The 22,388-nt window shown below is 46.2% G+C and overlaps 1 protein-coding gene across 6 annotated transcripts in view; it reads right to left on the reverse strand.

The window, feature by feature from the left end:
- Positions 1-22,388, reverse strand: part of KCNAB2 (potassium voltage-gated channel subfamily A regulatory beta subunit 2) — a 137,329-nt gene that overhangs the window by 97,213 nt on the left and 17,728 nt on the right. The window contains exon 1 of one of the 6 annotated variants that reach the window (XM_061600961.1): positions 9,270-9,503. The exons of 4 other annotated variants lie outside the window; for them this stretch is intronic. The gene's annotated coding sequence lies outside the window, so the exon portion shown is untranslated. Of the gene's footprint in view, positions 1-7,402; positions 7,424-9,269; positions 9,504-22,388 lie in introns of those variants that run through there. One more of the 6 variants, XM_061600963.1, reaches the window with a different exon arrangement.

The following is a 22,388-nucleotide window of genomic DNA, read 5'->3' on the forward strand; positions in this document are numbered from 1 at the left end:
ATGGTTTCCATTGACAGGGGAGTCTCAAGTGTGGCAATTGGGATGCCATGTCGTTTAGCAAAGTCCAAGCCATAAAGTTACTGGACACCCCTGAATCAACCATGGCAAACACTTGGATGCTTTGGCCCAAGGGCAACCCTAGATGGTTCAAACTGACCCGCTCAGGGATAGGGAAGCTCTGTAATAGCTGTAGGGATGTGCCAGAATTCTGCCAAATTTGGATTTGGTATCAGATTTTCCATAAATTTGCTTATTCTCTATTGCTGTGGATCAGATATTTATGTAGCAATTTTCCACAAAAGCAGATTTTTTTTTAAAAAAAATCTGCCTCTACATATCGATATTAACAATGATAATTTTATTGATATTTCCTTGCATTTACTGGTATTATATTTCAAAATATTGATATTTCTTTTTAAATGATCTATATTAATTTTTTGCAAGAGAAAAACCGATTGGTAAAAGGAGCAGTTAGCGAACAAAGAAGGAACTCAAATCAATACTGGCCTGTTAGGTCGACGGATATGCTTTCCAACCAGCCTTGGCTAATGGATCCCATCTCTAAAAAGCCAGCACCAACTTGCAGTAAAAGCTTCCTATTTATGGAAGCCTTAACACATTCTGGAGCAGAGCATTGCATACAAAACACATAACTCTCACATATTACATAGAAATTACACACAGAGAAATGTATCAAATTTTATATAATTGCCTGCTGCATTGTATTTTAATTGTTGCTACGGGTTTTGTTGACATTTTAACTGTTAAAACACACACATATATACATTGTTAGTCTTACTCAACAAGACCACTGAAATTAAGCATATTAATTTCAATGGGTCTACTCTGAGTAATGTGGAATTTCACCATTTCTTGCAACTGGTAGAAACTTCTCTCTTTCTTTAAGGCAAAACTTGTTCTCGTTCCTTGATTAAAGTAAGGCAAGGCCTCTGAGCGCATTCTCTAATTGCCTATGAGCTGGACGACACCTGCATATTTATCAGGCACCCTTGAGTCAGCAGGGGAAGCTCAGCACCACACCCACAGCCCCCTACCCTCCATCAGGCGGCATCTTCCATCACTGTGAGCTTCTGGCAAAAGTTGCCTGTACATTAAGTATTCATGCCGGAAAAGGCTGGCCCCTTCTGACCTGGGAGCTTTAAGTTTCTCTGTGCAGTCTGCTTTCAAAGCCAGCTTTAGTTTCACCAGGCTAAAAGCTTCTGCCAAAGAAATCCAGCACGGCTAGAGCTCCCTTGTCAGGGGCCTTTAGGCCAACAATAGGGAGTGGTGAAGCCACTCTGGGATGAAAGATGTCATGGAAAACAAGAGACAGAGACGGTGGAAATCCTTCAGCCGTTGCCCACTAAGTTGCGTCGAGGGCAGGTGTGGGGAACCTTTGGCCCTCCAATGTTGCCCATCAACCCCAGCAAGCATGGTCCATGGCCAGGGATAATGGGAGTTTTAGTTCAGCAACATCTAGAGGCCCAAACATCCCCCTATACCTGCTCGGGATATGAACATACGAAGCTGGACTACCAGTCCACCTAGTCTGGTATGATGTATACTTCCCCAGCCTGCAACTTGAGACCCTTTAACTGGAGAAGTGGGGGGGAGGGACACCTGTGGCTTGCTTTCTGCAAAGTGTATGTCCTCTGCCAAACTATGCACCTTTCATGATGTTCACATGAACCGGCCTTACGCTGTCAGAATACTGGACTGCCTAGCCTGCGATGGAAGGCATGCGGCTCTCCAAGATGTTGAGTCTGTGGTCCTCCCTCAAGACCTGGGAATATCAGGATTTCTGTATGTGTGCAAAGTGAATCACCCGCTCATGACCCTTTCCCAGGGTCTGGCAGCTTGGAGCAGGTGGCCCCCTGTGTTCTCAAGAAACCTCTGAAATGTTCATTGCTGCTGACACCATCTCCCATTTTCTCCCTTTGCTTGTAAGCCGGGATGTGGGTAGCAGCTCCAGAGTTTCCTGAGCAGTAGTGCAGTGACAAATTCCAAAGTGCAGGGTCCCTTCGTGATAGTCATGCCAAACATCCGTCACAGCCACGTCCCCTTTTCCACTTTCCCTTTCCTCCCTCGCTCTCCCTGTTGTCTTGTAAGTCCACAGTCCACTGCTATAGACATCACTAGGAGCCAATGAGCATGAAAGGGAAGGCTGTGTGTTAGCTACTGAGAAGAGTCTTCTCAGTAGCTAACTCACCTCCTTTCACTATGATTGGCTCCAATTAGAGCAAAAGGATAAGGACTTTTCTCAGTGGCTAACGTGCTCCCTTTTCAATGCTGATTGGCTAATACGTAGGGACCTGACTGGGACCCCGCTTCCCAAAAAATCACGAGTCTATGACCCCCCGCAGCCCTGGACAACTACATTCCTGATCCTGAGAGTAGGGAAGAAATGCTTATCAAGCCCATCACTGTCAGTCCCCTTATTTCCTTTTTCCTCTCCTTCGTAAAACTATCACATGGACTCAGGTTGATCAAACATTTGGATGAGGGCACCCTTGTGCCATGTGCTGCACAGTGCAAGGCTTATGATTTAAAATATTTGTATTAAAGACCTGGAAGAAGATAAGATGTGCAATTGGAGCGCAATTAATTGTAAAATAAATATATCTGGTTTACAGTTTATTCAGCTGGTAAACAGGCTAAATTTAATTGTTTTCAACGGAAATTCCAAGGAAGATTCTGATGGGGAGTTTACATATTTAGGTCCCACAGGGATAACCGTAGTGGATTATGAGTTTCTCTTATCCCTGTTAGAGAAAGAAGTTCTTCAATTTAAAGTGGGAGAAATGTCAGAAAGTGACCATCAGCCTCTATTGGTCCAGTTAGTATTTAATCGTAAAATACGACGTTTGTCTCTTGAGCAAAGTCATAGAACTGAAGCAGTTGAAACTGCAACAGATGGAGGAATTAAGTGGTCGATAACCCTTGCAAATACTTTGGAATCTCAACTTAAACCCCCAGTTCCAATGGCAAGGTGTAACCTAGGGTGCAGGCCCCACAGTTCTGGAAACTGGCACTGGACTAACAGGGAAACTAAAGTCCTCTCTTGAGTGTTAAAATCTCAAGCGGCAGACCTTGTTAAATGGTTTGATAACAAATTAAATGGCTTGATAACAACTGCATTCAATATAAATGAAACCTTGGGAAGTGGCTGAAGTTTATTCAGAGCAAAAATCTTGCAAAAATTCCTGTCCTCTTTCTGAAATATCATAGTAATTATAAAAAGTTGATAAAACATAAGAAGGAGATCTTTATCAAGGAAGCTTGGTCAGAATTGGACACACACACATAGAGGAAATTGACATCTAATATAGAAGGTCGTTCTTCCCCTGAATTTGAACCCATTCCACGATTGGAACTTGCCACCAAATGGCTATCTGTGACTATTAATGACATCAAACAGTGCAAACTAAAAACAGCAAAGTCCCAGGGAAAAACTTTGTTTCACCTATCTTATTAAAGAGTTTCCCAGAATGGTGGGCACTGATATTAGCTCCACTTTTTTCCTATATTGGTAGCTCAGGAAAGGCTCCAACTGAATGGGAGGCCCCAATACTGGTCCCTATACTGGTCTCTGACTCTATTAAAACTACAAAGAGTGTCTGTCAAGCATGCATCCTGGCACCTCTCCTTTTCAACATATGCATACATAATTATTTTCTTTTCTTTATTATTACATTTATATCTCACCTTTCCCGCATGGAACTCAAGGAGGTGTAAAAACATGGCTTTCCCCCTCCCCATTTTATCCTCATAACAACCCTGTGAGGTAGGTTAGGATGAGAGGCAGTAACTGGCCCAAGTGAGGTTCATGGCCGAGCGGGGATTTGAACCCTGGTTTCCAAGATCCCCAGTCTGGTACTCTAACCACTACACCATGCTGTGGTTACACAGCTGTCTGGCCCTCAAATCCCCCCTTCCCGAAGAAGAGATGATAAAAGCTCTTCTATATGCAGATGATACAGCATGGATATCTTTAACTTTGTCGCCGTCTGCATCTTTTGGTAACTACTGTAAAAAAGAATTTTAGCAGCCTAACTATCAAAAGACCAAAGGGGTTGTTTTCAAGAAAAAAACCTTCACAAACATCTTTGGAAGTTAGGTAGGATGGAAACTGAACAAGTACAGTTCTTTAGATATTTATTTGGGGGGGGGGAGCATTTTCCCAATCAGGAAGCTGGACACAACATGAAGAGTTTACAAAAGGAAAAAATGGCCACGGCATCATTGGGGATCTTACATTTCTGCAGAACTAGGAGTGGACATTTAATAGCACCAGCACTGGAGTTGTACAATAGGATTTTTATTCTACAACTTATTTCTGGAGCCCAGTTGTGGACCTCTGGGAAAAAAAGTCCCTTGGAGACAGTCTAAAATAAATGCCTGCAACCATTGTTGGTGGTCTCAGACCCAGAGCCAACAGGCAGCCAAGTTGGGCACTGGCCAAGGGCCCCTGTGGCTTACAGGGGCCCCTGCTGCTGGGTGGGTGTAGCTCCCACTCTAGTATCGGTCATGGAGAATATGCCCCACAACCTGATGCTGGTGTGGATCGCAGAGCAGAAGCCACCCTCCCAGGCACCTCCCCCACTGACAGCATGGGCTGGCCACACCACTTCCCGTGTCAGGTCACTGTGTGCACATGCTTGCCATTACCCAAGATGGTGGTGGGTGTCAACAAGCCCCCACCAACATCTTGGGTGATGTTTGGGTGATGCTAGCAGTATGCTGATACAGCTGGACCTATTTAAGCCCCCAACAGCAGCACCACTACCTTCAAGGGCCTGGAACAGTCTGTTGCCAGCCCTGAGTGCCCCCCCCGGCGCCTTCTGTACTATGTAGACGTGAAGTTGCATTAACTACAGCAGACACAGCAGCATATAAAATTTTAACATTTGGCTATAAATTATTATTTTTAACAAACCATCCTGCCTTCTTCCAGAACCTTAAGAAAAAATAAGTAATCAGCTCTTGGAAAGGGTTTGTTTCAACCCTCATGGTGAATAGGAATGGGAGGAGGAATCGGATTCAGTTCGCATTTAAAGCCAACTTTATCAAATTTGCACTTTCCAAAATTGTGAGAAGCACAGCCATCTTCAAAATTTGCCTTTATCTGAATTTTGCAATGCAGTTTTCCAACCAATGTCTACAAAAATGCATACATTCATGAAAATAACATACAAAAATGCAGCAGAGGCAGCCCTTTTGGTAGTTCCGCCACGCTCAGAATGGTGGTGGTTGCCCAGGAGAAGGCATTCTCTGTGGTGGCCCCTAAGTTGCAGAACTCTCTCCCCAATGAAGTGCATCCGGCAACTTTGCTGTACAGCTTTAGGCAAATGCTGAAGATACACCTCTTTAAAAAAATGTAAATGTACTGCCTTCAAGTCGACACCGACTTATGGTGACCCTATGAAGAGGGTTTTCATGAGGCTGAGAGGCAGTGACTGGCCCAAGGTCACCCAGTGAGCTTCATGGCTTTGTGGGGATTCGAACCCTGGTCTCCCAGGTCGTAGTCCAACACCTTAACCACTACACCACACTGGCTCTCCAATACACCTCTTTACCCTGGCCTTTTGACACCTGAGACTTGTATTTTTAGGACCTACCCTATTTTGGTTTTTTCGGCTGTTTTTAGGTTGTTTTTCACTTTAATATTTTAAACTTGTTGTAACCTGCCCTGGGACCTTTGGATGAAATGATAATTATATTAGGATAAATTTCTTGCAAAAATTTCACATTAGTCGAAACGGCATACAAAAATGTGTTTATCAGGAGAAATTTGCCCTATAACGTTCATGAATTTTCATGAAGATGTTATTAAAAAAGAATTTACAAATTGCGGCAGAAATGTGGAGAACCAAATTTAAGATTAGAAAACAGAGTGGAGGAAAAAATCATCGCTAGTGTTAGAAAAAGGCTGTGGCTGTACCTCGTGAGTAACATTCCTACAGCATGCACTTGTGGCCTGGATCTAGCCCTATAAGCCACTCAATATGTCTTACCTTAAAAGTGTGTACTTTTAAATTCACAAAGCCAATATTTTAGGCAGAAGGGGAAGAGCTCTGTCTTTGGAACACATGAAGAAGTCGAGCAAGGGAAAACCTGGGCTTGTGCAGAGTGCCTTTCACTCATTGCTATGTAATAAAATGTCAGGTCACAACCACTTGGGCTCTCCCACACTGGAGGCATTCAAGAGGCAGCTAGACAGCCATCTGTTGGGAATGCTTTGTTTTGGATTCCTGCATTGAGCAGGGGGTTGGACTTGATGGTCTTATAGGCCCCTTCCAACTCTACGATTCTATGACCTGGGACTGATGGGCAGACGATGCGGGACAGGTGTGAGTTCCCCAAGGGCCACAGACCCAGGAGTGCAAAATTATGGCAGAAGTGAATCTCTACAAACGGCTGTACCATTGACTCAGGACCAAAGTTGAACTTGGGACTCCTGGCACCAAATGCAACTCTGTCCAGAGGCCCCTTGTTATCACAAAGCCACTTTCCTTTTGTTCCAGAAATGTCACTTAAAAATTAGGGTGCTTTCTGCTCCCTGCAGCTCCTCGTCGCAATCTCCCCATTGCCTTTCTTCTTGAATATTATAGGTGGGGTGGGGAAACTGTTGTTTATCAACTGTCTCATCCTCTCGGCTGAGAGGCTGAGTGTGTAATTGAAATGTCAGTAGGCAGAAATTTCTCTTGTATGCACAGATCTTACACTGTAAACTCATTTTCTCCGGGCTGAGAAATGGCAGGATGTCAAGACAAGCCAAAAATATCTATCCGAAGCTGGGGTTTACAGAAGCTTGTATTTTAATAAGTGGGTAGAAAAGCTGGTTTCTCCCCCTTGGGCACGTCAGGAAGTCATCACTCCTTGACTTTGGCCAGAATGTGTTGGCGCAACTGCAGCGTACGGAAAGAAGTTCACCCGGAAGCTGCCTTGCACAGAGTCAGACCACTGGTCCATCTAGCTCAGTAATGTCTGCACCGATTGGCAGCAGCTTCCCAAAGTTTCCTGCAGGGGTCTTTCCCAGCCCTGCACAGAGATACCATTGGGGAATGAACTTGGAATTCTTTTGCATGCAAAGCAGACATTCTGCCACTGAGCTACCGCTCTTCCCCAGTGGTTCAGGCTGTACTTATTATTGAACAGCTGTCAACTGAAGTGCATGCAGCATTGTTAATAGGGAAAGATTGGACCTGGGACCGTTTGCATGTAAAGCAGGTACTCTGCCCCAGAGCTATAGCCCGAGCACATACATCTGGGATTTCAGGGGCAAAGTTTCTAAATCACAGGAAATTTCTCTCCCCACCCCAGAAAATAGAATAATTTCACAAATTGCTGTGTCATCTCTCTCAGAACCTTCGGTTAACAAAAAAAACAAATGTATACACACCATCCATCATGGAGAAAGCTCCAGGTTCAATACCTGGCAACTCCAGGCTTGTCCCATCTGCAGCCCCAGAGAGCAACTGCCAGACAGTGCACACAATACTGAGCAAGGTGGACCAATGGTCTCACACTAGTCGATGAGAGCTTCCTGCGTGTCATATCGTGCCACGATTAAAACAACCGACTACTCTCAAAATGAAACTGGCCACTAAAACTATATAAGCAAACCTCAGCATATTTATGACAACATGCATTTTGCGCATTCCCCAGTCCAAAATTGGGAGTCGCTTCCCTCCTTCTTGGTGCAGTCATCCATTCAGTCGCCACACTGCCCTGCCTGCACTCAGAACCGGTCCCACAGAACACTTTGCAGACGGCCATGCTCAAAGTGACGTACGATGTCTGTCCACCGCAATCAGGGCGATGAACCCTGCATAACTTTTCTCCAACATCGCCTTGCGTTACAGAATCCTATCCTTTTCTTTCTTTTTCTTCTTAAAGTGCAATTAATTCAGGCCAGAGATGCAACTCTTGTGCTTGACCAATTGCCTTCCTCCCAAATGCACTGCAGGTTGTCTGCAGATCACACAGCTGCCGCTTTCTCCCCTCCCCCTTTGACTTCATTTCTATACTTCCATCCTTTTATCCCGGCAACACTCGAGAAAACCACAAGAACGCTGAAGACAAAGGGAAGAGGAGAATCTAAAATGACCCCCTCTCCTTTTAAAAACAGAAGACACTTTCCTTCCTGCGCCAGAGAAGAAGCTGCCCAGGACCCCCAGCTGCTGCCTTGGAAACAGCTACAACGATTGCCCGGTCAACCTGGAAACCCCACACCACGCAGTCCCGGAATTAGCCACAAAATATGTGCTGCAACAGTGGAGGTACTTCTTCTGTCAGGGTGTCTTTCTCTAGCACATCGGTCCTGCATTCCTGCTCCTCAGTGGTCCTAAAAGAATTTGGGGCTTGAGGTGCCAAGGAGGAGATTGAAGGTAACAATGGGGGAAGGAGTCAATATCTACCATCAAGGAAGGACCTTATGGAAGAAGTCCAGAGAATGAGTGTGTGTGTGTGTGTGCATCCCCAATTGCATGTTTTGGAGTAAGGGAAAGAACACACATTAAAATCTAAAGATCAGGGAGGGGCTCAGGACCATTACGGACAGAGTCTAAAATTACACAGGTGCACCATTTGGATTCTGTCTTTAAAAGGGGCCAGCCTGCCTTGCCTGCTTGGCAACTACAAGCACCATCACAAGGCTGCAATCCTGTACATGCTTGCTAGGGAGCGAGTCCCCTTGAATCCAGGGGGGACACACTCCTGGCAAAAACATGTCCAGGATTGGCCCAACAAGTCCACACGTCAGCTCTCTTGCCCTGCATCTGCCGGTGAGATGCTGTGGGGGACCCCAACAGAGATTGCCTGCGGCAATGAAAGAAGACAGACACACACACACAGATGATCCCAGAAATCAAACGGAACAGAAGAAAATAAAAGCACCAACCTTAGATTTTGCTTGTCCCCTCTCGTTCTCTCTCTCTCTTTTTTTTACTGGCACAAAAATCCAGCAATGAAGAAAAGGCAGGCAGCCGAGTGAAGGAGAGGCCTGGGCGGGGGGGGGGGAATGCTTCTAGCAGGCGGGCATGGTGAAAAACCTGGGCTGCCGAATGGGCAAAGAGAACGGTCAAAGAGAACGGTGTGCGGTGTTCTCTTTCTACCCCATTCCCTCTCAGCCTCTGGACAGACAATTTTTTTAAAAAAAACAACGCTATTTAGCGTAGAGCGTGAACTGAGCTGAAATCCGCTTGGCGGTGCACAGGCAGGCAAAATGCATCCCCCCCCTCTCCCTGCTGCAACAGCCTCGCTTGTACCTTCAAAGCTTGAGTCAGCAGAAATCGGCCCTGCCAGACATCACATCGGTAGCTGCTGCTTCTGTGCCGCCCTCTCCCTGATTGCAGCTAAACGGGGAGACGCTTCATTCTTCAGGCGTCTGCCGATTAATTGTGCAGGCGCTGGAACCCGGCAGTGAGTCTTCCCTGTGCTGATGTAAAGCAGGTGTCACAATGCAGAGCGGAGCAAAAGACAGCTCACAAGCTCATCTTGGCAGCATTGCCTGGGAGCACATCTCCAGGGTCTCAGCAGGGACTGAGCCCAGAACCTTCTGCACGGAAGGCAAGTGATCTGCCCATAGAGCCGTTGACTTGCCCTGTGGGCTGGGACCGGCGCATATGTAGATTTTTGAACTGCCCTAACGCCACTTGAAAACAAAACAAGCAACCCACACACTTCCCCACACTCGTGTGTGTTTTTTTTAACCAGAACAAATGACAGCAAAAAGGAACAACACAGGATCAAGACAAAAATTAAGGCATGGACGAAGCTGTCCATGTCACTTTTGCATATATTTGATGTACAGTTTTGCTCCATTTCTGCGCTAATCTGCAATCTCTTCCTTTAAAAACAGAAATATCAGAATACATATTTAAATCCGCATTTTGATACATTTAAAGAACCAAACACTCCATCGTAATATTTACCGAACTGTGAAATCCATTTGGAAGCGATGTTCTGGTCCACACATAAGAATTCTCAAAGATCAAATTCCTCAAGCGTCCCTACAAAAGTCACCCATGCAGCGCAATCTTATACCTGTCTACTCAGAGGTAAGTCCCATTATGCTCAAAGGGATTTGCTCCTAGGTGTGAGCCCAGGTTTGCAGTCCAAATTCCCTCGCAGTCAGACATGTCCTCTCAGTGACGTGATAATAGCAGAGTTGTTGAGCTTCCTGCACGGCAGTGGGAGGTAATTCAGCTATCACCTTAGCAGGGCCCAGGTGATGTCAGGGCCCAGTAAAGTTCCACTTGGTCCTATAAAGCATTTGACTTTGGACTGGGTCTTGAGCATACACAACTTAGAGCTGTGCTGCTCAAAGCAGACTCATGCAGATTAACGGACCTAACTTAGTCGTATCCATTAATTTCAATGTGTCTACCCTGAGCAGGGCTAACACTGTATACAAACACTGTATACTTAGTGATCAGGTGCAGACTGAACCACGCACAGACTATATCCCACAAACGTGAGTGCTTGTTTCCTGGTTTTGATTACAACTACCTGCTACAATCCCACTGTGTTTTGTTTTTTCTTTGGCTGGGTTGCAGGGAAAAAACAGGAAGCTGACATATTCTCAAGCTAGACTATTGGTCCATCCAGCTCAGTACTGCTCACACTGACAGGAAGCCGCTTCCCAGAGTTTCAGGCAGGGATTATTTCCCAACCCACTCAGAAGATGCCAGGCTTTGATCCTGGGACCTTTTGCATGCAAAGCAGGTGTCCTCCCACTGAACTGTGGCCCTTTCCTAAAGGCTTGGCAAGCTAACTGGAATACCCAACCCCTTCCAACCTCTCATTAATGTGGTGAGCTTCCTGGCTGGACGCCAATACTACTCAATGTGCGTTCACCTGTAGACAGTTTCTAATGCCCTTTCTGGCCCACGGAGATGTTCTGGGGACATCTTGCCTCACCTCATGGGATCTTGCAGCAGCTCCCTTTCCGCACCATAAAATCATAGAATAGTAGAGTTGGAAGGGGCCTACAAGGCCATCGAGTCCAACCCCCTGCTCAATGCAGGAATCCCGACAGATGGCTGTCCAGCTGCCTCTTGAATGCCTCCAGTGTTGGAGAGCCCACTACCTCTCTAGGTCATTGGTTCCATTGTCGTATGGCTCTAACAGTTAGGAAGTTTTTCCCTCGACTGCTGCACCCGCCTTCCTGGCGAGGCAAGTGGGTCTCCCGTCAACTTCACCCTTAGCCTTGGGAGACCTTTTGCACATGAGGCTAGCTTGCTCTTTGCTAATTGGCTCCTGCTTTCTTTGCCGCTGCTGGATGGTTCCTCCAAGTGGTTTGGAAGAGAGAAAACTGCCTGATAATTAAATTGTGTTTGACGTCAAGGCAAGAGGCTCAATACCTTTCCCACGAAGAGAAGAAGCAGCTCTTGCTGCCAAGGTGCAGGAGTGCTTATCGTGACCGATGATAAAATCGCCTAAGCCAGGGGTTTACATAAAGGGGTTAGGAGCAAGCAGATACTGCCGAAGTCCTTTTTTGTGTGGCCCAGATGAGATATTAATGAAGATAACTACACAAGGTTGTCACTGCATTATTATTAATTATTGTTAATATTAATAATAATTAAAATCTGTTTTTATGACATTTTAAAGTGTTTTTACTGCTTTTGTTCGCTGCCCTGGGCTCCTGCTAGGAGGAAGGATGGGATATAAATCAAATAATAAATAAATAAATAGATAGCCTAAAGTGTCTCAAGGCAACAAGGTACAATATAACCAGCCCAAAAAGAGTTAAAACAAGACAAAGCAAAAACAGGCACCAATGGCAGAGACCTGTTCAGTCAGCTGGAAAAGCCTTTTGGGACAAAAGCATCTTCAGCTGTTTCTGGAAAGTGCAGATAGTGGGCGCCTGTCGTATCTCACCAGGAGTGGTCTTCCGCTGAGTTGCTGCGGAGCTAGCTCCTGATACCGTTGGAACTTGCAGGAGAAGCTCTCCTGCAGACCGCAGTGACCTCCAGGAACAGGGAATAAAACAGCCTCTCAAGCAACATGGTCCAGAGCTGTATAGGGAAAGATCTGGCCCTTGTCCCACCACCAAGCAGTGGTGCACAACACCATCCGCCCTTCCCTGCATGCATTTCAGTCAAGGGAGGAATCCCCAAACCTCGTCCCTCCTGTCCACCCACCATCTCTCTGATGACAGGGACACCCAGGCAGGGGGCTCGGACGCATCTTGTCATGCAAGTGACACCTGCAGAAATCCCCCTTCTCCTACTCAAGGCTTACAGGGGCAGGGGCAGTCTTGTCCTCTTCTGCACCTGACTACCTTGAACCCAGGCAGCGACTCCGAGGTTAAGCCTAGTGTTTGGGCAGGTTTACTTGGGAGGAGATGGCATAACTCTTTGGGGAAGGGCAATGGCTCAGTGACAGAGCAACTGCTCTGTGTGCAGAAAGTCCCAAGTTCAATCCCTGCATTGTCTTCAAATATGGCTAAGAAGGATTCCTATCCTGGAAAGTCCTTGTGTAGACAACACTAACTGGAGAAACTGACTCAGGATAAGGCAGCTTCCTGTTTAAACCAGCCCTTTACACAGAGTCATGAGGACTAGAATTTTACTTTGGTTTCAAGGGCCACAGCTCAGTGGTAGAGCATCTCCTTTGTGTGCCCAAGGCCCCAGGTGCAATCCCTAGGTAGGAATGGGAGAGGCTCCTGTCTGGAACCGTGGAAAGCCACTGCCAGTCAGTGTGGGCAGTACTGAGCTAAATGGACCAATGGTCTGACTTAATATAAAGCGGCTTCCCATGCTGCCCTGGGATATGGTCCGTTGTTGTTGTTATGTGCCTTCAAGTCTACTGTGACTTATGGCGACCCCATGAATCAGCAACCTCCAATAGCATCTGTCGTGAACCACCCTGTTCAGACCTTTTAAGTTCAGGTCTGTGGCTTCCTTTATGTAATCAATCCATCTCTTGTTTGGTCTTCCTCTTTTGCTACTCCCTCCTGTTTTTCCCAGCACTATTGTCTTTTCTAGTGAATCATGTCTTCTCATTACATGTCCAAAGTAGGATAACCTCAGTTTCATCATTTTAGCTTCTCGTGATAGTTCTGGTTTAATCTGGTCTCACACCCAATTATTTGTCTTTTTCGCAGTCCATGGTACGTGCAAAGCTCTCCTCCAGCACCACATTTCAAATGAGTTGATTTTTCTCTAATCCGCCTTTTTCACTGTCCAACTTTCACATCCGTACAGAGAGATCGGGAATACCATGGTCTGAATGATCCTGAATTTAGTGTTCAGTGATACATCTTTGCATTTGAGGACCTTTTCTAGTTCTCTCACAGCTGCCTTTCCCAGTCCTGGCCGTCTTCTGATTTCTTGACTATTGTCTCCATTTTGGTTAATGACTGTGCCGAGGTATTAATCCTTGACTAGTTCAATGTCCTCATTGTCGACTTTTAAAGTTACATAAATCTTCTGATGTCATTACTTTAGTCTTTTTGATGTTCAGCTGTAGTCCTCCTTTTGTGCTTTCCTCCTTAACTTTCATCAGCATGCGTTTCAAATCATTACTGGTTTCTGCTAGTAGTATGGTATCGTCTGCATATCTTAAATTATTGATATTTCTCCCTCCAATTTTCACACTCCTTCATCTTGGTCCAATCCCACTTTCTGTATATGTTCATACACATCTCTCTCCATCCAGGTAAGCAAGGATCATTATCACAGTCCAAGGACACAATCTAGCCAGGTAAATACACTTGAGGAGGACCCAGAGTAGGAACAGGGAGGGGTGTGGTCTCTGGACTGCATTTGGCCCTCAGGCCCGGGGTGCCCACCGCTGAGTTAAACCATAGCTAACGTTTAACCATGGTTTAATGTGAATGAGCAGCGTGCCAGTGCAGACTGCTTGTAAGTCCCCAGTTCGTTCCTTCCTTTTGATCTTGGTGTGCAATTTCTTTCCCCAGAGCAACAGCTGAGCGGTAAGCCAAGGACAATCCTTGGCTACCGCTCCTGGTTTGCTTGGAAAGAGATCACCTGGGGCCCAGGTTGGGGAGAAATGACAAGTGAAGGCTTGTGGCTTGTAAGCCCCAGCGTGGCCAGGAGTGGGCGAGGAGCAAAGCAGGGGCATTTGGGCAGCCGACCCCCACGTGCTGCTTGCTCCTGCTGAACCACGAAGAAATGTGAACTATGGCTTAATGCGGCACGTGAGCCAAGCCAGGGGCTGACTGTGAGCTGAAAAGTGCTGTGTGGCTTCCTCCCCGCTATGCCTGGGATCCTGATTCCCAATAACCCTTTATGTATGGCTGTGCAGAGAGGAGGGGTGTATGATCTGAAGTGAGCGTTGCCTGCTGTGCCCCAAGGGTCCCTATCCCACCGTTCATCTTGTGGATCAATTTGTGCGCGAAAATCAGGAGGTTTCTGAACTGTACTCTGCAAGTGTGAATTTCCATTGGGTGGACATAGCTGTGCCACTTTTCACTCAGGGCGGCGGTTTCAGACGATGAATTGTGCATTTCTTTTGGAAGCGGAAAGTGCAAAGCCATCCTATGCTAGCTGCTCCGACAAGCCTTTTGCTCTGCTCCAAATCAACACCAAACATGACGACTCAGCAACAATTCCCCATTATGCTTCAGCAGGGATTTCGGCACCGGGATGACTCAGCGGACAGTCCTCTAGCGACTCCGGAGTCTGAGCCAAGGAACTTCTGGTATCCTCACACTAGTTTTGAAGGGAACTTCTGCATACAAAGCTGTGCATAGGCGCAACAACAATTTGGGGGATCAGGTAAGCTTGTGAGGGGAGGGAGGGACCATAGCTCAGGTGGAGAGCCACAGCTTTGCATGCAGAAGGTCCCAAGTTCAATCCCTGGCACTTCCCATCAAATGCTGTCAAAGACCCTTCCCTGCCTGAGACTCTGGAAAGCCACTGCCAGTCAGAGTAGACAATACTAAGCTAGGTGAACCAAGAGTCCAACCTGGTATATAAGGCAGCTTCCTGTTCCATGTGTTAGTTCCCTGCCTGCTTACACAATGGGTGGAGGGATGACTACAGGACGGTTGGTAGCCCATAATGCTGAGCAAGGTGCCTAATGAGAGGAGTTACCTCTTTCCAAGCAGCCATCCCCCAGGCTTCCAACTCTGTAAGCCCTCTGAGCACCATCAGATTTCATCTGGCCCTCAGGTGGTCAGCTGGGAGCTACTGAGAGGGAAAGGGACTTCCACATTGTGCAATGTGCGCAGTTGCAACCCCTTCCTCAGCAAGTTCTAAGCTGAGGGAGAAATTTCTCAGCAGAGAACATGGTCCTTGTAAATTTGCAAAACATCATCCACACACTTTGCGACTGCAGACATAAAAGTTTTGGAGTGCAATTGCATTTTGAAGTGTCAACTTTGAATAGCTCTAGGGACAGGCTTACAGCTGTGCACTGATCTTATTTGCATTATTCTGCTGGTATTACAAGGATCTTTTTGCCCTTTTGCACAGATAAAGGGCGTTGATGTGTATGGAGAAAACAGAAGGTGTATTGTCCCCACATTTTGGCCACTGGACATCTGGCACAGCTACCAAGTGGACAGGCGTGGCAATGAGAAGAATTCCAGCAGTTAAAAATCAAAACACAACATATTACAAATTATACACTGGGGTGACCTAAACACTAAAAAATTGGCATCAAGGGCAGCAACTGTTCCACAAAAACCTCCATTTAAATATACAAAAACTGGTCTATTTTAAAGGGGCACCCAGGACTTTTACGTTCTATGCTTAGGATGCTCAATGCATAAGGGCTCATTAGAACTTCTGCAGCTCCAAACGACACTTTCCATAGGAGTGTGACAGCATGATGAAGAGTGGGTGCCAAATCCATGGGGCAGGGGAAGCGCCCCTGGTTTCTTGCTCTGCCAAACACCGTCACTTCACAATATGAATGTGTTAAGCTGCCTCACAGGGAGCCAAACCATTCGCCCGCTGGAGCCAGGACAGTCCACGTGGGGTGGCTGTGAAAGAGCAGATGCTTTGCAAGCAAGAGGTCCTGGGTTCCATTCTTGGGGCGTCCTGCTCAAAGGATCCTAGGGCTTTGGCCAGAGAGGGCCATTGCCAGCCAGAGCAGGCAATACTCTGCATCCCACCTATGTCCTTCCAGCCCCAGCCAGCATGGTCAGTGGCCAGGAATGACTGTGGGGTGAAACAAGCCAATGTTGTTTGGTTTATTTTGGTCTTCTAAAATGTTTCATAAACACACACACAAACCTGTGAGTAGTAAGCAGTGCAATCCTGTGTGTGTTTACTTATACGTAAACCCTACTGTGTTCCATGGGCCTCCTTATTCTCCTGTAAGTGTTTATGGCTGCAGCTTTTCGCACAGGATTGTGCTATTGAAGAGTTTTTCCTGCTACCTATTTAGAATTAGATTCCATGTCAGTGGCGGTGGTGGGAATCCACTCCAGGTTTTTGACATGTCCTTTCCCTTCCTTTCCATTTCCAACTGCAAGTTCAGACTAAAACCCAGAGCACATTCCACTGCCCCACTGACATGGAGCCACCAGCGGCTACTGCCCACTCCTGATCGAGCAGTCTCCTGTTTTTTCTTGCTCATTGAAAAAGTCTGCAATCATGCATTCAGCACTTCACTTTTAAGCAATGCCCGCCCATATCTGTCTCCCTCCCCTTGAGTAATTCCACCCATGGGATCTGACCCAGTACTTTCTATAAACTTGCTGAAACCAGCTTTCCTGAAGTCCAGGGTGCACAGCTGACTACACTCAGTTTTTCCTTTCCTCAGTATCACAAATCCCAAGACGAAACAATCATTTCCTCTCCAAATCCCCACAACGCCCACCTCATTATTTATGTTTATTTATCCAATAAAGTTTCTTTCCTGCCCCTCAGTGCAAGCGATCTCAGGGCAGATCACATTTAAAGCAATACACAGATTGGGAGGTGTCTCATATAGACTCCGGCCGCTGGTCCATCTGGCTCCAGCCTTTTCAGATCCAAGACCCATCTTAAACCTAAATGTGCATTTGGGGACCCATACCTCGATTTTTTAAACCACATATTTGTATGGTAGTAGTGCTGCTATTGCAGCCCACCTTAGATCAAGTGGTGACCCTGTAGTGGGTCCTGTCCAACCAGCTAAAGACCAGGTGGCAGCTCTCTCTAGGGCTTTCAGGCAGAACATCTTTCGCAGCCCTACCTGGAGACGCTGCCAGGGATTTGAACCTGGGACTTCCTACATGCAAAGCAAACGCTCTACCACTAAGCTAAAGATCTCCCTATAGCAAAAACCCAGAATAAAATCAGTCAATAAGACAATAAGCCCATCTCAAACCTAGGGATGTAAGGAGGCTGCGATTTCCATCCCGTGCCGTTTTAATTGCAATCAGAGCTGTTTCAGTTCTGCTATAGTTTAGCTTCCGTTAACACCCACCTTACTCATCTCACTATCCGCTATGGCTGAAACTAACTATGGCTGCAATTTCATTCCATTTCAGTGGAAGGGAAATGTCAAAAACAATAAAGAATATAAATTATGTATGTAACGTTAGTGGACTAAAACACTTGTGAATTCCACTCGCATTCACCCGCGTGATTTAGCCCTTACATTGGGCAAACATATGAACGGGGGCAATTTCTGTTCCCATTTCCGTTTCTGACAGAATTCCCCAACAACCCTACTCAAGCCTGAATCTGCTTTCAATGACAATACCGGGGGTTTAATAAACTACATTCCCATCAAAGGCCTGGAGGAAGAGACAGGTTTTCAGCCAAAGAGTGTTGACACTGACTGCTCCACCAGTGAAAGAGCAGCCCACAGCCCTGTGCCTCAGTCTTTCCTTCTTGGTGAGAATCAGGTCTAGGATAAATCTAGCAGGCAAAACACACAACACTTCACATACGCACAAAATCCAAGAGAGAGAGTTTAACACTGAGGAGTAGAATTTCTCTCATTCTTCCAAGTTGAAAACATTTATTCCCTACAAACCAAACTGTGGCTGAATCTGTGGCATGGAAATAGGGTGCAGTTACTTGCTTTGGGGGCTGGGATCCAGCTTGCCAACGGTCAACAGGCCTTCCCCCTGCTAGGCTTCATTAGCTAAAGCTGGGGTAGCTAACCTATAGCCTTCCAGATGTTGCTGGACCCCAATGCCCATCAGCTACAGCTAGCATGGCCAGTGGGCCAGGGAGCTGGAGTCCACCAACTTCTGTAGGGCCATAGGTTAACGAAAACTTCATTTGCTCATTAGAACTGGCCTTCCTGTGAGTTGAACAGCAGTGGCTGGTGGCTCCTTGTCAGTGGGCCACTGGGATATTAGATTTATATCCTACCCTTCCTCCCAGTAGCAGCCTAGGGCCTTGTAATTGTTGTGAGCCATGCAGGGAGAGGGTGGATAGGTGAGGGCGAAACAGAGGATGAGGACTTGGACTAGGACCGCTGAGAGGGGGCAGACAGTGGGGTGGACTCGTGGGGTGCCCCAGCCCCATCTTTGACAGCTCAACCCCCTCAGCTCCTGATCCCCTGGGCACGTCTAACACTCTCCAACTGGACACGCTGGACACCACTGCTGCCGCCAGAGATTCACTTTGCACGACAGACAGTTTCCCAGCCAAGCGCTGCCCGGCTTCCCACGCCCAAACTGACAGCTAGCAGCGCCCTCCATCGGAGGGGGAAGCTGAGATCAAACCACCTTCACGCCATGCTCAGAGGCGCTTGAGGAGGGAAGTTCAACAGACTGAGCTGTGGCAGAGTCTTCGTTTGCGCGCACGATCCGAGCCTACTTAACCGGACTCGGGGGGGACCCAGTTGCGGAGTCAACGTCTTAGAGTCGCGAGGTCATGCTTAGTCAGAGCTAGAGCAGAGCTGAGTTCCTAGAAAGAGTAGCTAGGTTAATCAGGCGAAGTGCTTTGGATGTATCTATTACTTTAATAAAAAGAGGAAAAGCCCCAGCCGAGTCTGAATCCCTCGACTTCGGGCAGGACAGCAAAAATGCAAATCCTAGCAGATCCAGCAGATATTTGTGGGTGGCCAGCTTTGCTGCCTTCTGCTGTTGCAAACTGATCTGAAGGAATGTTCTATAGCTGTAATGTTCTACAGCTGGGCCTGGCAACCAAGAGGTCTTCTGTATCTTTAAAAGGTGTGCAGGGGTAAGGGAGAATTTCACCTTGTGGTTTTTCCCATCACAGTGTTGCAAGAACACCTGCACTTGGCTGACTTTCTCGTCTCCTAAAGATACAGGATCAGTCTCAGGCCATGAACCTGGCAACCCTCCTCCTCCTCCTCCTCCTCTGAGGAGTCTTCTGATGCAGGCATGACACTGGCCACTGATGGAATAAGATGTGGGACTAAATGAACCGCCAAACTCAGCCACCAGGTCCTATCCGACAGGGAAGGATGGAGGAGCCCATCCATTTTGGTCTCTCATTTTTACAGTCATACGTTCAATGTGCCACATTTCTGCATCAGTTTGAGATTAAAAAGACTAACTTGATGCAGTTCTAGATGTCATTTTCACTAAGGCATTTTTTGAGTGCACACTTTCCCCTAATACAGACATTTAAAAACAAAACAAAAAAATAACTCCCCCCAAAATATATTTTGGTTGGAGAATTGTATCACAAAATTAGGGGAAGTGTGAATTTCAAAGGATAGCTGTGTTTAGGTTCCCGGATTATTTTGTTAAGTGCACATTAGGTAGATCCACATTTAAATGTGACCAAACTTAATTTCTCCCCTACCCCTAGGAATGGGACAAAAGGGGGGGAGACATTATCCAGGATGTTAAGGATTCTTATTTGCCAGATGTAGCAGCACTTTTTTTCCTGTGTAGCAAATATTCATGAATACTTTGATGCACTCAATCAATCAATGCTGATGCATCCCAATATCACTCTGCTAAGCTGCCCACCCACATACCTGGAAAGTGTGCACCCTTTGCAGTTAGCATTCTCAGGGCCCTTTGCCTTAGAAATGTCTCCACGACAGCTGCAAGCTCTGCAGAGTCAGTGTTTCCTGAATCAGTGCAATCAGCTGAGCTGTGCAAGTTCTTTTTATGTTTCCAAAAAACTAGCACACAAATCCTAGAGGAAAATTCAGTTGGCCTAGGACAGCACCTGCCTCACATATGGGAGGATCAAGATCCAATCCTTGGCATCTCCACACAGGGCTCGGACAGATCTGAAAAGCTAATCCAGGTGATCTTTCCAGCCACCTGCTATCTGATCCTTGACTTCAAAAGAAGAAACTTCCCCAAAATGAGGTGACTGATAAAAAGAAAGTTCACAGGCAAAACCCACACGGTTAAATCACTCCCAAATGCTTGGGAACTGTTTAAAAAAACAATATTAAAAGCTCAACTGGAGTGTATACCGCAGATCACGAAAGGTATCACCAGAGCCAATAAGATGCTGGTGTGGTTAATGAACAGTGTCAAATAAGCTATTACAGGCAAGAAGACTTCCTTCAAAACATTATTTAAATACATTAAAAGCAGGAGACCATCTACAGAGATAGTTTGACCCTTAGGTGACAAGGGAGTCAAAGATGTGCTAAAGGAGGATAAGGAGATTGCAGAGAAGCTAAATGAATTCTTTGCATCCGTCTTCACAATGGAGGATATAGGGCAGATCCTTGTGCCTGAACTAACCTTTGCAAGAAGGGAGTCTGAGGCACATAATGGTGACGAGAGATGAAGTTCTAGGTATAATAGAGAAAATAAAAACTGATTAAATCGCTGGGTCCAGATGGCATCCACCCGCGAGTTCTCAAAGAACTCAAATGTGAAATTGCTAATCTTCTAACAAAAATATGTAACTTGTCACTCAGATCCGACTCCATACCTGAGGATTGGAAAGTGGCCAATGTAACACCAAACTTTCAATTAAGGGATCCAGAGAGGATCCTGGAAATTACAGGCCAATTAGCTTAATGCCTGTCCTGAAAAACCTGGTACAAAGTATTGCTAAAGATAAAATAACCAAGCATATAGAGGAGTGAGCCTTGCTGCAGCAGAACTAGCATGGCTTCTGCAAGGATAAGTCCTGTCTCACTATCCTATTAGAGTTATTTGACAATGCCAACAAGCATATTGATAGAGGTGATTCTGTGGATATAGTGTACTTGGATGTTCAAAAAGCTTTTGACAAGGTACCTCACCAAAGATTCCTGAGTAAGCTTAGCAGTCATGAAATAAGAGGAGAGGCCCCATTGCGCAGCCCCGGCAAGGCTGAGTCAGGCTCCCGACCACGCGGCCTCAGTGGGGCCAGACAAAAATGGCACCCATTCGCGCCAAAAAAACTTTTTTAAAAAGTTAAAAGGACAAAAAGATGGATAAAAAGGGGGGAAGGGAACTTTGGCCCCGTCGCCCCAGAGAAAGAAGGAGCAAAAAATCAGGGAATTTAAAGGATTGGGAAGAACTCACATGGAGAGTAGTTCTGTGATGCGTCTGCCTTGGACCAGGACAGGAAATGAACTGGGGTCTGCAGGCCAGCAACGCCCCCTCAAGCTGCAAACTTCAATGCATTTCCTGTCCTTGGACTCAGACGACAGACTACTACCCACGTGATGGATTGGCATCCAGGGAAAATGGACAGTTCTCCTAGTGGAGGGTTGTAGAAAGGGGAATCCCCCAAGGATTGGTATTGGGACCTCTGCTTTTTAACTTGTTCACAAATTATCTAGAGTTAGGGGTGATCAGTGAGGTGGTCAAATTTACTGATGATACCAAATTGTTCAGGGTTGTTAAAACAAAAAGGGATTGCGAAGAGCTCCAAAAGAATCTACCTACACTGAGTGGATGTGTGGTAAAATGGCAAATGCAATTCAATGTAAACAAGCATATTGAAGTAAAAAATTCACATGGTGTCTGAACTGGTGGTGACTGACCAGGAAGGAAACTTTGGGGTCGTAGTGGAAAGCTTGATGAAGATGTAGACCCAGTAAGTGGCAGTTGTGGAAAAAGGCAAATTCCATGCTAGGGATCATTAGGAAAGATATTGAAAATAAAACTGCTGATATCATAATGCCGTTGTGCAAATCTGTGGTGCAACCACATCTGGAGTATTGTGTAGTTTCTGTTGCCTCACCTCAAAGGATATTGTAGAGCTGGAAAAGGTTCAGAAAAGGGCAACCAAATTGATCAAGGGGATGAAGCGACTCCCCTATGAGGAAAGGGGAAAGCATTTGGGGCTTTTTAGTTTAGAGAAATGCAAGTCAGAGGTGACATGACAGAAGAGTGTAGAAGTTTGCATGGCGTGGAAAAAGTGGACACAGAAAAGTTTCTCTCTCTCTTGCATAACACTAGAACTCGGTGGACATTCAGTGAAGCTGAATGTTGGAAGATTCAGACTGACAAAAGAAAGTAATTCTTCACATAGCATATACTTAAAATATGCAATTTGCTCCCACAAGACACAGTGACGTGCACC

Source organism: Rhineura floridana, chromosome 18, assembly GCF_030035675.1.
Source record: "Rhineura floridana isolate rRhiFlo1 chromosome 18, rRhiFlo1.hap2, whole genome shotgun sequence".
Taxonomy (NCBI): domain Eukaryota; kingdom Metazoa; phylum Chordata; class Lepidosauria; order Squamata; family Rhineuridae; genus Rhineura; species Rhineura floridana.